Source organism: Rhinichthys klamathensis, unplaced genomic scaffold (genome assembly GCF_029890125.1).
Source record: "Rhinichthys klamathensis goyatoka isolate OS25496 unplaced genomic scaffold, OSU_Roscu_1.1 h1tg000301l_1, whole genome shotgun sequence".
NCBI classification, from domain to species: domain Eukaryota; kingdom Metazoa; phylum Chordata; class Actinopteri; order Cypriniformes; family Leuciscidae; genus Rhinichthys; species Rhinichthys klamathensis.
The window spans coordinates 1,946,080-1,960,333 of record NW_026606820.1 but is presented as its reverse complement, the minus strand read 5'-3'; the positions used below and the strand labels follow the sequence as shown (position 1 = coordinate 1,960,333).

The following is a 14,254-nucleotide window of genomic DNA, read 5'->3' as shown; positions in this document are numbered from 1 at the left end:
CAACAGCCTAGTTCACAACAAAAACCATACATCCTAATTTTAAAACTCAGTAAAAACTCACATTAAACCATCAGAAACTAACACATTTTCATTAGCATGTCTTTTTAGGGCTGTGAGTTGTGGTTTAATGTTCTGTTAAACACAACCGCCCACAACTTTGTTCAAAGCCCGCGTGCGTTTCTCTAAAACACTAAATACTTGCTTAGCTGCTCACCACACGTGTTGCTTTAGAGCTTGCAAAATGGTCGCTTCTATTCACAGCGTTCAAACTGTGAAGCTTTTTGTTTTCAGAGTCTTTGTGAGCCTGCATTGCATGTAATTGCATTTCAAGGCTGGTATCTGCCATGAGCTGTTCGTGTGAAAAGCAATGGTGATAACCAGTCACATGTCTGTGTATTCAATGTTTACCAGGCAGACTATATTAGACACAGGGGCTGCCCCTGCACTGTAGTTATGGAAGGTAACCACTAGTCCTCATCTGGTTCATCTCAATGTTAACAACACACACATTCATCTGTGTGCATCTAAAGCTCTAGATGAAAACAGCTATTCAAACTCTAAATCTGGGCCGAAGCATCCAAGACACTAGTACACAACATTAAACTGGTGTCAGCACAGTAAACCTTTTTTTTGCACGGTGCAAATGGGAATATGTCATCCATGTTGCTTTGAGTCTGGAATGGCGCAATGCTGACAGCATTCCTCCTAAATGAGAATGCCAGGCGGCTGACTGGACTCAAGAGTGGCAGTAGAGCAGGTTACAAAGAGACAGAGGCCTTTCTATAAAAAGAGGAACTTGCAACTGTTTTGACAAAAGATAGGCGCTCTGCAAAACCGTGTTTCCAATGCACTGTTTCATAAGACTGATTTCAATACAGCCTTTGAATGTGAGTTTTTTTGTGTGTGTATGATTGTTTGGTTATTTTTTAGCACTTTGTCATGAAGCTTGGCAATGGGATGTTTATGAGACTAATTTAGTGAATACACTCTAAGCAAAAAAGACTAAGTAGTGTGGTTTACATGGGAAGTGGTCTGACATCGAACATGTGATATCTAGCTCATCTCTGGTGAGATACAACAACGTTAATGTGGAAAGTGATATTCAATTTCTGACGCTCAATGACATAAAAGCATAAAAAGACACGTTCGATTATCAAAAAACACATTTAGTCTTTCTAAAGTTGTGGTCACATTTACAAAATTTCACAGGCAAAAAAGATCCATTGTCTATTGTCATTAGTGTAGCGATGTATAAAGCACGGCTCACACTGAAATCACTTTCAAGCCAAGCAGTTTTCTGATGGTAAACAATATGAATGCATGTGGGTAAAACTTTCAACCTCACACAAACTTCCCGATAGCTTGGATTCTTGTTGAAATAACTGAAAATTTGCAGATAATCAGAAAATGTGATCACAACTTCACAAAGTTTCAACCAAAACTGCAACACAGTTGATTCTCTTAGCTGCTACGTAGATCTGAAAGTTGACTTACAGAAGTTTCTGTAGAAATGCCTTCTTAACCAATTAATGTTCTTGTTCTTACTATTGAGGCATACTATTTGGTTGGATGTTTTGACCATAATTACTCAAAAGCAAAGAAAAATCTGGTATACCACATGATAACCTATGTCCTAGGGAACAGGATGTAAATTAACGTTCTCAACTCCAGAACAATATAAAGAGCCATTCAGTGGGGAGTTTCAGTGGAACATCACCCACCAAAGCATGAGATAAAACCAAAACGGGTGTAGCAGGTGGGTGGGAGCCGTCAACTTCTTCAACAAAAGGGCATTTCCCAGAAGAAATTGTGGGCCACTCTTCCTTATGATGCACAGGACATATGTTTATCTTGGTTAAACTGACTGACCATTTGTTTCCGCTTTCTAAGGCTGCGTTCACACTGCAGGGGCTTAATGCTCAATTCCGATTTTTTGAAAAAATTCAATTTTTTTGCAAGGCCATTCACATTTCCAATTAAATGCGACCTTTTGTGATCTCCTGTGTGAACGTGAAATGACCCAGAAGTGACCCGCATGCGCAGAAGAGTACTCAACGGTCAATTCCCGCCTACTTCAGCGCAGAATTATGACGTTTGTCGCATATCAATGACGTGCGGGTCGGATACATGTGACCTGGCCGTTCAGATTGAAGTCGCATTTCAAAAGATCGGATACATATCGGATTTCAACCACATACCCAAGTGGCCTGGGTCGCATTTGAAAAGATCGGATCTGTGTCGTTCAGACTGTCATGAAAAGATCAGATACAGATCGCATAGGGGCAAAAAAAATCGGAATTGGGTCGTTTCAGCCTGCAGTGTGAAAGTAGCCTCTGATGTAATGTATGTTTTGGACAAAATCACATTATCTCTAGTTGTTTGTATGGATTAAATATAAAATAATTGATCTGGTCTACAAGTTCCCTAATTGACATAAGGTGACATTGAATAAGTTATTATGTAATAGTCTGTGATAGTGCATCTTCTACCAGTATATCTGGTACCTGAGAACTTAGGCATGCCAGTCTGAGCTTGTTTTAGGAATCAGAAAGTTTCGACACTGAGAATGTGTGTTGCTCAATGGAAATGGGGAGAGCAGTATGAAAATGTGATGCAAATCTCCACAAGCAGTCAACAACATATCAACAAAGGAATGATTGCCTGGACTTTTTCAGCAGAACACTACTGCTTTCAGTACAAATTCAAAGATACCCAACAGTGACACAATTGTTATCTCATATGGTGATCTCATTTAACTTTTCACTTATAAATAGTTTGGTTTTTTTTGCATACTGTTGTCATGGTCACATTAGATATATTTAAATCGTAGTCAGTATCAACTTTTCTAAACATTTCTTAGAGTATTACGTCAATTAGCTCAATGACAATCATGACTGCACTAACTTCAAAAGTTAAGATTAAGATCTTTTTAAAGGCTTTATGCTCTATGACAGGGACTCTTAAACATTGAAAAAAAGACAGAGATGACCCCCTCAAAACCTCTTAATTTAATTCATACAGTGAAGACTAAGCTGTGTTTTATTCTTACATTTGATTATTCAATTTCTGTTGTTAAATAAACCTAATGTAGGCCTACCTTAAACCCCCTGGTTTACACTAATATTAAAATAACACTTGATTTGTATGTAATGCAACAGTAAAACACTGCTGTTCACTTTTAGAAGCTGTAGGGATGCTTTCTCACAAAAAGAATGTGAAACATGTATGTTGGATATATCATTTTCAGTTTTTAAATAAATTAACAACTGGAAATTCATTTGACACACTTTTTCATTTTACACAGAGAATTATCATATCGCATATTGAATATCGCATTATTTAACGAGTTATTGCATATTGCATTTTTCTTCAATACCTTCAATATCAAGATCTAATCCACACCACACATTCCTGTGACAGGAAGAAGACAAATATTCTTTCTCAGGCCCAACCCTCTTCTGTTCTCCATGCTAGACCAGCTAGAGCAGTTTGGTCCACCCCTCCAGCTCAGCAGGACCTAATGATCCAATTACAGGCAGGGACTTGTTGACGCTGTTTTATGTGAAGAGCCAATCTGACACTACCAGCCTCGCTGCCAACTGTGACAGAAACTCAGACCTGAAGAGAAGCCCCAAACAAAGCAATTCACAGCAAAGGGGCCTGTGTTTGACTACTGGCCAACTCCAGGTGCCTTGGCTCATTTACAATACAAATCAGGGACAGCCGGGTGGGGGGCATAATAGTTTCAGTGGTCTTGGTATCTCCCGCCTAACAGGGGGTCTGACAAGATAACAGAGCCATTAAAGTAAAATCTGATATTGCCCTGAACACCTGAGGTCATATGACATAGGGTGTGTTGGATGGGGGAAAATTCCCTAGAAGTCCACATTTTCTGACCTCCACCAAACTGCTTTCATATGTGAATCTGACTGAAGTGAATCAAATGTAATTGTATTGTAATATTTGACATTAAAAATATTGCACAAAAGAAGCTCAATATGATATTAGTTGAATATCTATTAAAGACCTCAAACATGTAATTAGGAATATTACCGAAATATGAATTAAAGGTACAAGCAATGACATTAGCCTAAAGCTGCTGCCCATGTGACTGTCTGTGCTAAAAACTCTTTCAACATCACTCTTGGCCACATGCTTGAATATAATTGTGTCAAAAAAATTACTGTTTTCTCTAGCAGACTGATTACCCTGCTACTTACAGCTAGTCTCGGCACATACCATGGAGATGATGACACAAGTTACTGTAGTAAGTATGGTGTCAGGCATAATTACACGTGGTGGACTCAGGCAAAATGACGTTCTGCGAGGGTTATATCTCATAAAAAGAGAAAGAGCAAAAAAGAGGTGCTCGGGTACAATGAGTAGATTTGTTTGTCACTCTCCTCTCTCCTGAGTTACTGTGGTTTCTTAGCACAACAGGATGAGCAACATTCAGACCAGGTTTCACGGCAATGATGAGGCCTGATAAGCCAGTCTAAAATCAAACTGAAATCTAAAAGCCCACGTAATGGAATCAATGACACACTACAACAGCAAAAGCAAAACCATCACTTTCGTGAACAAAAGGTACATTGAAAATTTGGCAACTTTGTAAGCATATAGCTAAACCAGGTAAAGATGTAATTGAAAAGTTTATTTTGACACTGCAACCCACTCTAACCGTCGTATGGGCTTGGTCAACAGGCTTACAAAACACGATTGCCTACCTCACTCTCGGTTCCCATATAAGGCAATGATACTTTGCAAAACATGTGACTATAAACTTGTAAATACCGCACACTATATCATAAATACATTTCGTTAGATTTGTACAACTACAAAATGGTCATGTAGGGAAAACGGTACCAAACACAAGTTTTTACACACGTCTGCAGCAATTTGTAATAAAATTGTCAATCATTCGACCAATAGTTGATTATTAAATGTAGACTAAAAGCACAGATTATTGATTGCTTAGCTGCATCGTAATAAATACATATATATAAAAACTTGACCTAAAATCAGAAAATGTAATTTCATAACAAACACAATATATACTGCATTTTGCATAATACAGGTACATGGACAAAAGATGAATAATGCTTACAAAGTGAAGAATGCAGACAACAGATACTTGGCGCTAACAGATACACAACAGCATAATATTACGCCATAGAGATATAAAATGGACACTAACCTTATACGTTCAGGGGTTTCATGTCAAACTCCATGGTTATGGAGTTAAACATACATGAAAAAAACTCAGATAAAAAATTAATTATTTTAAAAAAAGAGAGAGATTACGTTGACAGAAGTAAAAAAAAAAATAATCCAAGGGTGTGTCTAAAGCGAATCGAATGGCATGTTCAAGGTGTTGAACACTGACCTGCCCTCTGCCTCTCCCACTCACTTCAGTGGTAGAGAGAACGAAAATGAGAACATTGTAGGGGAGGGCAATGGTTGCGCGTTGAAATCTTTAAAAAAGAGAAGTACTGCAAAGCAAAGCTCTCTCTCACTGTGACTCATCCCCCTGAGTAACCACTGACAGACAGGCTGTAAAACAGAACTTCCGCTTGGAACCAATCAGATGCAAGGGCAGACCTAATATGCAAATGACTTCAGGTGAGCTCAGGCTGCGGTTTGGATTGGACGGGGAGGGCAGTGGGGGAGGGGGAACCTGGACAAAGTAACAAGCAGACTACACCTTTAGCTATGCGAGACGGGTAACACAAGACTGGGTAAGAGTGTAAAGGTTTTCATCAACTTGACGTAGACGTGGCAGGAGTAAAGCAGGCACGGGGATTTCTAACCAGATGAAATGCCTTTTAAAATTAGATGTTTCAAGGACAGCGAAAACCAAAATGTATATAAACTGACTCGATCTCTATGTAGTTCTTGTTTTGAGTGCTGCCAGAGCTTTTATTTGAGAAGGTGAAATGGGAGTGGCCCTGCAGGTCATATGACACCTCATAAAGCAGGCTTTATGTTTGATATGAGGCATGAAAGAAGCCATCCATTCTAAAACTGGAAGAGCTGCCCCACCGGGTTTCCCGTTGAAAAGAACAGCCAAAAAAAAAACACTTTCAATTCATCAGAGGCCCTACCACTGGTTTCTACGTCACTACGTTATTCCAACCAACGACAAAGTACAGAATTGTGACTCTGCTGCTTGCTTCGGCTATATTCCAATATTTCAACATTAAAGGGATAGTTCACCCCAAAATGCAAATTCTGTCATCATTTAGGCTACTCACCCTCAATGTTGTTCCAACTGTTTTTCTACTGTTTTTGCCCACAACAAAACTCAATGGGGTCCAAAACAGCATTGGATTGGAATAAATAACAGTGAGGCATTTTTCAAAATATTGAAAAATAAGTCTTTCAGTTTTGGGAGGACATTCTCTGTCACAAACACCCTATAGAATTGACCAATATATCAAATTCCTGTCAACATGCCCATTCTGCCATTATGTTTCTTCACTCTATCTTTGTGCATATGCAGCCATAGCCTTTGTCGAGCATTTTTATCGGAGACAATCCAGCTGACAAACAGGAAGCCAGGGTCTGTGGCATGGCATGGCTCAGTGAAAAGCGCTGAGTGGGTTTTTGTCAATGCACCATTTAGAATATAGGTAAATGAGACAGTGAATGCAAAGAGACAAATAGTAATTTAATTGACACTTTGCCAACTACAGCAGCAGTTAAGTTAGGGCTTACCGGCAACTACTTGTCTCTTTCTGAGAAAATCTTAACTGTACCAATGAACTAACTGTTGGGGAGTAAAAAAAAAAAAAGCAGTCAGGCCTCTTGGGTAACCTTCAGTCTCATGGGTGTGTTGTCAACTTGCTTAAGAAATGAAGCCAGTACATTATATATTGCATACACGCTGTCCTTTACAGATAAAAGAGGATTACAAGGAAGCAAAAAAAAGGTAAGAAAAGGGAGAAAAATAAATACCATGGCTTAGATTGCTGGGTGGCCTATTATGTTCAATTCAGCATCAAGCATGTGATGGAAAATGTGTAAACACGTGGCGAGCACCTGTCCCTCTGTGCCAACAATGATATATAAACCGTCTGTGACATCAGGCGGGACACATCAAACAAGTCCAACAGGCTACACATCACTGCAATAAATGCACAAAGAGATGGCACTTGCATATAATATTAGTGTTTTGCTAAAAATGGCTGTGGCACCAACAAAAAGATAAAAGAGTAAAATTGTCTATAAAAATATTTCTTGTAACAACAATTATCTCATCTCAGTATCAGCTGATAAACTGTCCAATCCAGTATTACGGTCACTATCTACTAATTAAATGTATATGTTCAAGCCATAGATTGATAATATAATAACATTTAGTGCTGTCAAATCAATTAATCAAATCTAACATAAAAAGTTGTGTTTATATAATATATGTGTATATTATGCTATTTATATATATTATATATTTATGTATATATAGGTCTATATATATATATATATATATATATATATATAGGCCTATATATACACACACATACACATGTAGTATATATATATATATATATATATATATATATATATATACATATTATATAAACAAACTTTTATAATAGATGTGATTAATCGCGATTTATCGATTTGACAGCACTAAATATAATATAATATAATATGTGTATTTGTGTACAAATAAGACCTTGGATTGATCACACAGTGTGAGTAATTTACTTCAAACCACATTACAAGTATATAGCAAAAGAAATGAATGAACTTTGTCTATGCTCTACAGAAAGTGCTGGGATAATTCAATTGCCCTCACAGCAACCAGAACATGATCACATGCCTCTGCTGACAAAGTTCAAAGACACACCTTTCCTATTCAGCCTAAAAATAAAAACCAGCCCACTCGCCTTTACTAGCACTGCATGACTGAATCCAAGCTAAACACAGCCAAGCCACAAGAAGGCCTCATGTTCTGCTGTGTGCCTGTTTTAAAACGTAGATGGCACACTTTGGTTTTGCCCATATCCGGAGTGGATCTTTTTTTTTCTGTTACCTCCTATAAATTTACTTCAAATGAATTGCTGACATAAAATGTAACTGTGGCTTGAGTACTCTCAGGAATGCTAATGTACACTCATTCCTAGGTTAAAGTTAATTTACTCTAACCGACTGACATGTTTTGTCTTGATATAAAACCTTTGTCGTTTGTAAGGGGAACATCAAGTCAATTGTCAATGTCTCATTTTCAGTGATACAACAGAACTCCATTGTGCCCCTTATAATATTACTTATATATCACTGTAAGATGTAAAACAGTGGCATAAGAGGACAGGTCCAAAAATAGGCATAGCCCTGAGATAATCGACAAAGACAAAGCACTTCTCAGGGCTGGTCGTGTTGTTTGTGAGAAACTGAAGTCGGGTGGTGACTGCTTCAAGAGGCTTTGTGCACAAAGAAAAGCCCTCCCTCCGTACCATCCCGGTTAAGAGCAGCCCTCAAAGGACCAAGGGGCAAGAGAAAAGGACAGTGGAGTATTCTAATTAAATCCAGACAGAAGGAACATTAAGTCATTCCATGAGGAAGATGCTGAAGTCTTGTAACAACTATGGTTTTAAATGGAGATAAACATGTACTATATGCATGAAAAACAAGGTTTATTACAAGGGAAATTAGCCTTACCTACAATTTTCACTACAAACGTGCCCTTCTATAGTCCCTGGTGACCAGAATTCAGTTCATTGCGTGCTTCAATACACTGACAGAATAAAGGTTAATTGAATGCCACACCACAGTCCACAGGATTCCAAGGTAGAAGCCTTTGTAAATATGGTTGTGGACCAAAAGATTACATCTGGTCAACCTTGAGTAATCCTATCAGCTAAGAATGACACGAAATGTGGAATTATGAATAGACACAACATTCCATGACTTCAGAAAGAAATGAGTGGATGTGAAGTTAGATAGGGGGAGTTTCAGAGGAAATTTTGTTACTGCACTAAGATGCTGAGTCATTCCTTCCATGAGATGCGATAAAGTGTCCATGACTCTAACAGGTAAATAAAGATACTCCCAGTGAAGAAAAAAAAGAACCCTCCAGCAATTTAGACTTCCATTACAAGTTTTATACATTAACCTTCAGCTCCACAGACTCAAGATTTGTTATCAATGTAATTTAGCAAATTTCTAACTACTGGTTAGGTAATACGGAAAACATAATAGGCGCCGGAAAGCAAGATCATTGTCGTTTCAACAAAAACAAATGTTTTTAGAATGTTTACTTTTAGAACAATTTATAATTCTGAACAGTAAGAAATTTTGGGAAATTCAAAATACAAATTCTGTCATTATTTACTCACATTAAAGTTGTTCCGAAAAAAGAAAAAAACCTGACTTTCTTTCATCTGTGGAATGCATTTTTAGAATGTCAGAAGAGCTATTTTTAAATGTGCACACATGCAAACAACATTTGAAAGCTATGGCTGAGGGCAAGACTATTTAAAATATTTCTTTTTGTGTACAACAGGAAAAAAAAAGAAAGTATTTTGATCCCTTTAAAATGTATTTTGAAATCTGGATAGGTTGTTTGTGCTGGATACAGTTAACAAGATGACTACAATCAGGTACGTGAAAGGAAAATTTAAGTTTACACCATTAATGGTGTAACAATGCCATCTTCTGCATTATCTCTTTATGATATGAGAGAAATATTATTTGGTCTGCAGAAGAAAGTTTCTACCGCTTGCCAGATAGTATACGATCCTCACAAAACCTCAACCAATTAAACATTACACAAAGAGCAAGGCCAACATTCCACACAGTTCAAATCACACATCTGTGGATGGAAAGTATTGACCAGAGCAAAGAGGGGTGAAAAAAAAACAATCTAACACAGAGACACTTGACACTCTTTAAAATAAACTAATTCTTTATCAGTCTAAATTGTCATTTATCTCAGACCGTGAAAGTGCCTGTGCCTTTTACTCACATTATAGTGAAATACAACAGAAGCTGAGCCGCTAATGGTGGTTGTGGGGTCTGTTTTCGAGCTTAAATGGTCAAATGGTATGTTTTCTCTCTGAGGGCCAGACACTGGAAAGCATTATGCTAGAAGAATACCTAATGTCTCAATCTATTTAAATTATTTAAATCCAAGCCTGAGGGTTGAAAGAAAGACCAATTGTTCTGAAATTGGCTTTTGAAATATAATCAAAATAAATAATTAAATAGGTACAGTATATTTTAAAACTGTTTTTACTTTGATTGCTTTATTCTTTCCCTGTCTAGCGAGACAGTCGCTGAATGGACCTTTTACTGGACGCGCTGCCAATGATGAGCAGTACTAACAGACTCCCATTTAACGTGCCGTGATACTTCACACATTAGACAGTTTTTACTCTCAATTGTAAATCAGCTGGAAGAATTAGTCACATCTGCCACTTTAATGGACCATCTAAATCTCATCATTTACACAACATCTGACCTACGTCACTTCTTTCACACATTGACTTTTAATGAAAAACAAATGTTATAATGTAATTTGAGGTCTACTGAAAGAAGTACATTTTGGGACCTGAAAACATGAATGTAACTTCATTGATAGGTAACTTATTGAAGATAATTGGCATTTTACAAAACTGTCTCTATATTAAAAATTCAGTCAATGTGATACACTGTCACTGGAGAGCAAATCCAGCTCTTACCGACATCAGCCATCAGCAATAAGATGTGCCTGGCTAAAATATACCCAAACTTTCCATATTTGTCTTTCCTTAGTCAAAACAAAGGCAGTCGTCCTTGTATCTCTATGCCTAATGAGACTCCCACATATTTGGCTACTGCCATCTGTACAGCAAGGTTACAGCAGCATGACTTTACTCTAACCTAAATATATCATTCTATTAATCTAATGTAAAAGAAAACAGAGGACAAGATTTTTCTTTTTTAAATTACAGTTATGCTAATTTGGTAAGGAGATGCATCAGGCATCAAACCAAGATGAATTGATGTCATCCTCTTGAGTTACTAAGAACTATTTCTCGACAGTAATTTATATAAGAAACAATACAAAAAGACCCTAACTTCTCTATTCCATATTTATTTTCTAATAAAAGAGTGAAGGAAAGCAACAACTTGGGGTATTCATTGAACTGTAATATTACAAACAGGGAAACTAATGACTAATAAGAAAATCATGATTTGTGTGTCTATTTATTTCATATGTGTCATCAGGGCAATGATTTTGTGTTCAGCGCAATTTTTTTTTTTTAGCAATGTATTTTTATACTTGCTATAAATATTTATATTTTTAAACAAATGGGTTTTATATGGGGTTAATATATTTTTAAAAAATGTGTAAAACTTTTTTTTATCAATATTTATTTTCTTGACAGTAGGAAATTTGCACAGATATAACGTAACACCACAATTTTATTAACTCACTGTAGTTTTCAACACATTTTCACTGATGATTTCGATGTCAAAAATCCTTTTTGCATTTTCAACGAAAAGATTTGTTGCTTGCCAACTATTGCAAGCTCGATAACATTATCTTTGCAGGAATTTGCAACAACAATGATGAATGCATCACAGAAAACCAAACCTTTGCAAGAAATAAAAACGGATGTCCAGAATCAACCAATCGGTTTCAGTGCCAGTGCCCAGGGCCAAAAAGCCAAGTGACAGTTCTATCAATTGATCTTGGGTCATCCTTAGTGTTGTTGAGCTCAATATATGAACACCACCACCTTGTGGAAGCCTATGGACTTTACATTTCACCCACCCACTCTACAGAGACATTTGTTTTGTTATTGTTCTAGAACTGAAATATTAGTCACAGTTTTGAGAAATTACTCAATAGACAATGTCAATAAATTTTTGCACATGCTGTGTGTTTGGTGAAGTCTTTCCCACAGAAAAATGACGTGTCATATTATGCACATTGTCATAGCACACTCCAGATATCTTTGCTGATGCGTGTAGTCTGTCTGCAAAGAGGCGGCTCATGTTGCAGCAAGCTCTCAGCTGATGATGCCCTGGTGATGCAGTTCCTGGATGCCGAGTTTATAAAGACTGATGTCTTCAAATGTGGAGACAAATCAATAGCCAGCCCATTAAGTCATTTCTCATGAGATTTTCTTTCTGTATACCATCAGACCAAGAGCAGAGTGGAACGAGTTAGGTCAAGTCTGCCCTTTTTAACTTTCCTTGACTTGGCTGCATATTCCAAGGAGGCCAGATGGGAGTCACCGTCATGGCCACATATTCCAGCGCAGGGGATGTTCCCTACATAGAGGCTTCCCACATACCTCTCATTGTCATTCTGGGTTATCTCAGCCACGTGCCTCATCTGCTAAAAGAAGTCTTGTGCCTTCGGCTCTCCAGTTCAAAGGCACAATAGTGTCATTGGGCATGAGTTCTGAGACATAAAGTCATAAGGAGAAAAGGGGACTGTATTTCTAAAAGGAAAGAGTTTAGACAGCACCAACTGGGGTATATTTAGAGCCTCTCATTGAGGATAATTAGTTTCAGAAGACTGGAATTTCCAGCTATCTAAAGGCCTCTAGGGTGTGTGAGGGCTGGGGAGGGGGGATGTTGTAATGGGAGGGGGTATCAGAACCAGCTGATAGCATTTCTCTGGATCAACCGAGCTGACTAATATCACATACTCCCAAAGCAGGAGAAAACAAGCACTCCCTGACCTCAGCACCACCCAATGGCCAGAATGCAGAGAACACTACAGCCAAAGAGATTCTTCAAAATGCATGTCTCACATGGGAGCTTTGTATCCCCCAAAAAATGTAAACCATTTTGGCAAACATTTAGACAATGGGTGAGACATCAAGCCAGAAATAAAGAAAACAAATGAAGGAAAGACTACTTTGGGGAGTCTCATCTGCACTAGCAGATGGATTTCATACTCTGTTACAATACACACGAATTGCTACATATTGTAAGAAGCTAAGTTGGAAAAAAGCACTAGGATTTGAGGTTCAAGGCACTTTAACCCTTTTTTAAATACATAAATTAACCTAACATCAAATACAAATACATATAGCCTATATGTAAATAATTCACTATGTGACAAGACAATAGGCAATCTTCTGGAATATGTTTTACATAACAAGCTCATCACTAGGTTATATCGAATAAACAACACTTTTGCCCACACATCAAGGGCATTTTATTCACTCTGTGGCATTTTTGCCCTAAGCCTTGGCTAATTTCTGATCCCGGTCACAAGTAGTGATAATGACACAAAGACAAACCAGTTTTAAAATTAAACATCCACAAATGAGTGCTGGTCTGGATGAAAACACGGATGCACCACAAGCCCAAGCACTGAGGACTGGAAAACTGATTGTTCACACTCATGTGAAGCCCTTACTGTGTCTTGACCAGCAATGTCAGCCTGAGACAAGAGATTCTCACACTGAACCAGTCATTATGGTCACATGTCTGTAATCATGCTGGAACAACTCAGTGCACAGTTATGAGAGAGAGGGGTACAACAGAGCATAGGTCAAGCTATCCTAGGGGCTATTCAGATCAGAACGGTCATAAGATCAGAATGATGACATGTCGGTTTAGTATAATGTCAGCAAATCCAAGTGGCTTCCCCTAACCTGAATGAAATAAACAATGCTTGTACATTCAAATACATTGCGCAGTCACTGTTACAATAAGAAAAACTTCTAAAAGACACCCTACATCTGAAATGCACCTATATGCTTTGAGAAATAACTTTAAAAGTGCATAACAACTATAATATCTTAATAAAAGCTTGTGCAATTACATGAACAAGTTAGAGAGATGGTACACACTTAACAAACACTTACCTTCATCTCAATGTGCCATAATTTACATGTTTCAAGGTTAAGTAAGTGATAGAAACACTTTGATCATTTCAGTGAAACAATCCCTGAGCAATCTGTCATCATCCGAATCCTTCTCCCCGATGCAGTCCTGTTAAATAGAAGTGACTTTATCCTCTTTGGCAAAGACAGAATCTTCTAAAAGCGCATTGTTTTTGAAGCTCTGAGCGAGTTTCGTCGCTTTCTTTTGCTTAACATAAGGTTACACTGTTTTCAATGCGTGGGGAATTCCTTGCGCTCACATTTTCCCTCGAAAGCAATTGGTTCAGCGTTCCGCATCTACAGTGCAAGCGAGCGACGCGTCAAACGAAAACGCTCCCATGTAATCAGTGAAGTGACGCGTCTGTCAGGGTTGCAGATAGGATGGGTGACGTCGGCACCTTGTCGACCAATCAAAA

At 37.9% G+C, this 14,254-nt stretch overlaps 1 protein-coding gene across 2 annotated transcripts in view; it reads right to left on the bottom strand.

Moving 5' to 3' along the window:
• The window catches only part of elf1 (E74-like ETS transcription factor 1), a 45,298-nt gene extending 31,127 nt beyond the window's left edge, over positions 1-14,171 (bottom strand). Inside the window, exon 1 of one of the 2 annotated variants that reach the window (XM_056270294.1) lies at positions 13,821-14,171. The gene's annotated coding sequence lies outside the window, so the exon portion shown is untranslated. Of the gene's footprint in view, positions 1-5,197; positions 5,509-13,820 lie in introns of those variants that run through there. The other variant, XM_056270295.1, reaches the window with a different exon arrangement.
• Between the last annotated feature and the right edge of the window lie 83 nt (positions 14,172-14,254).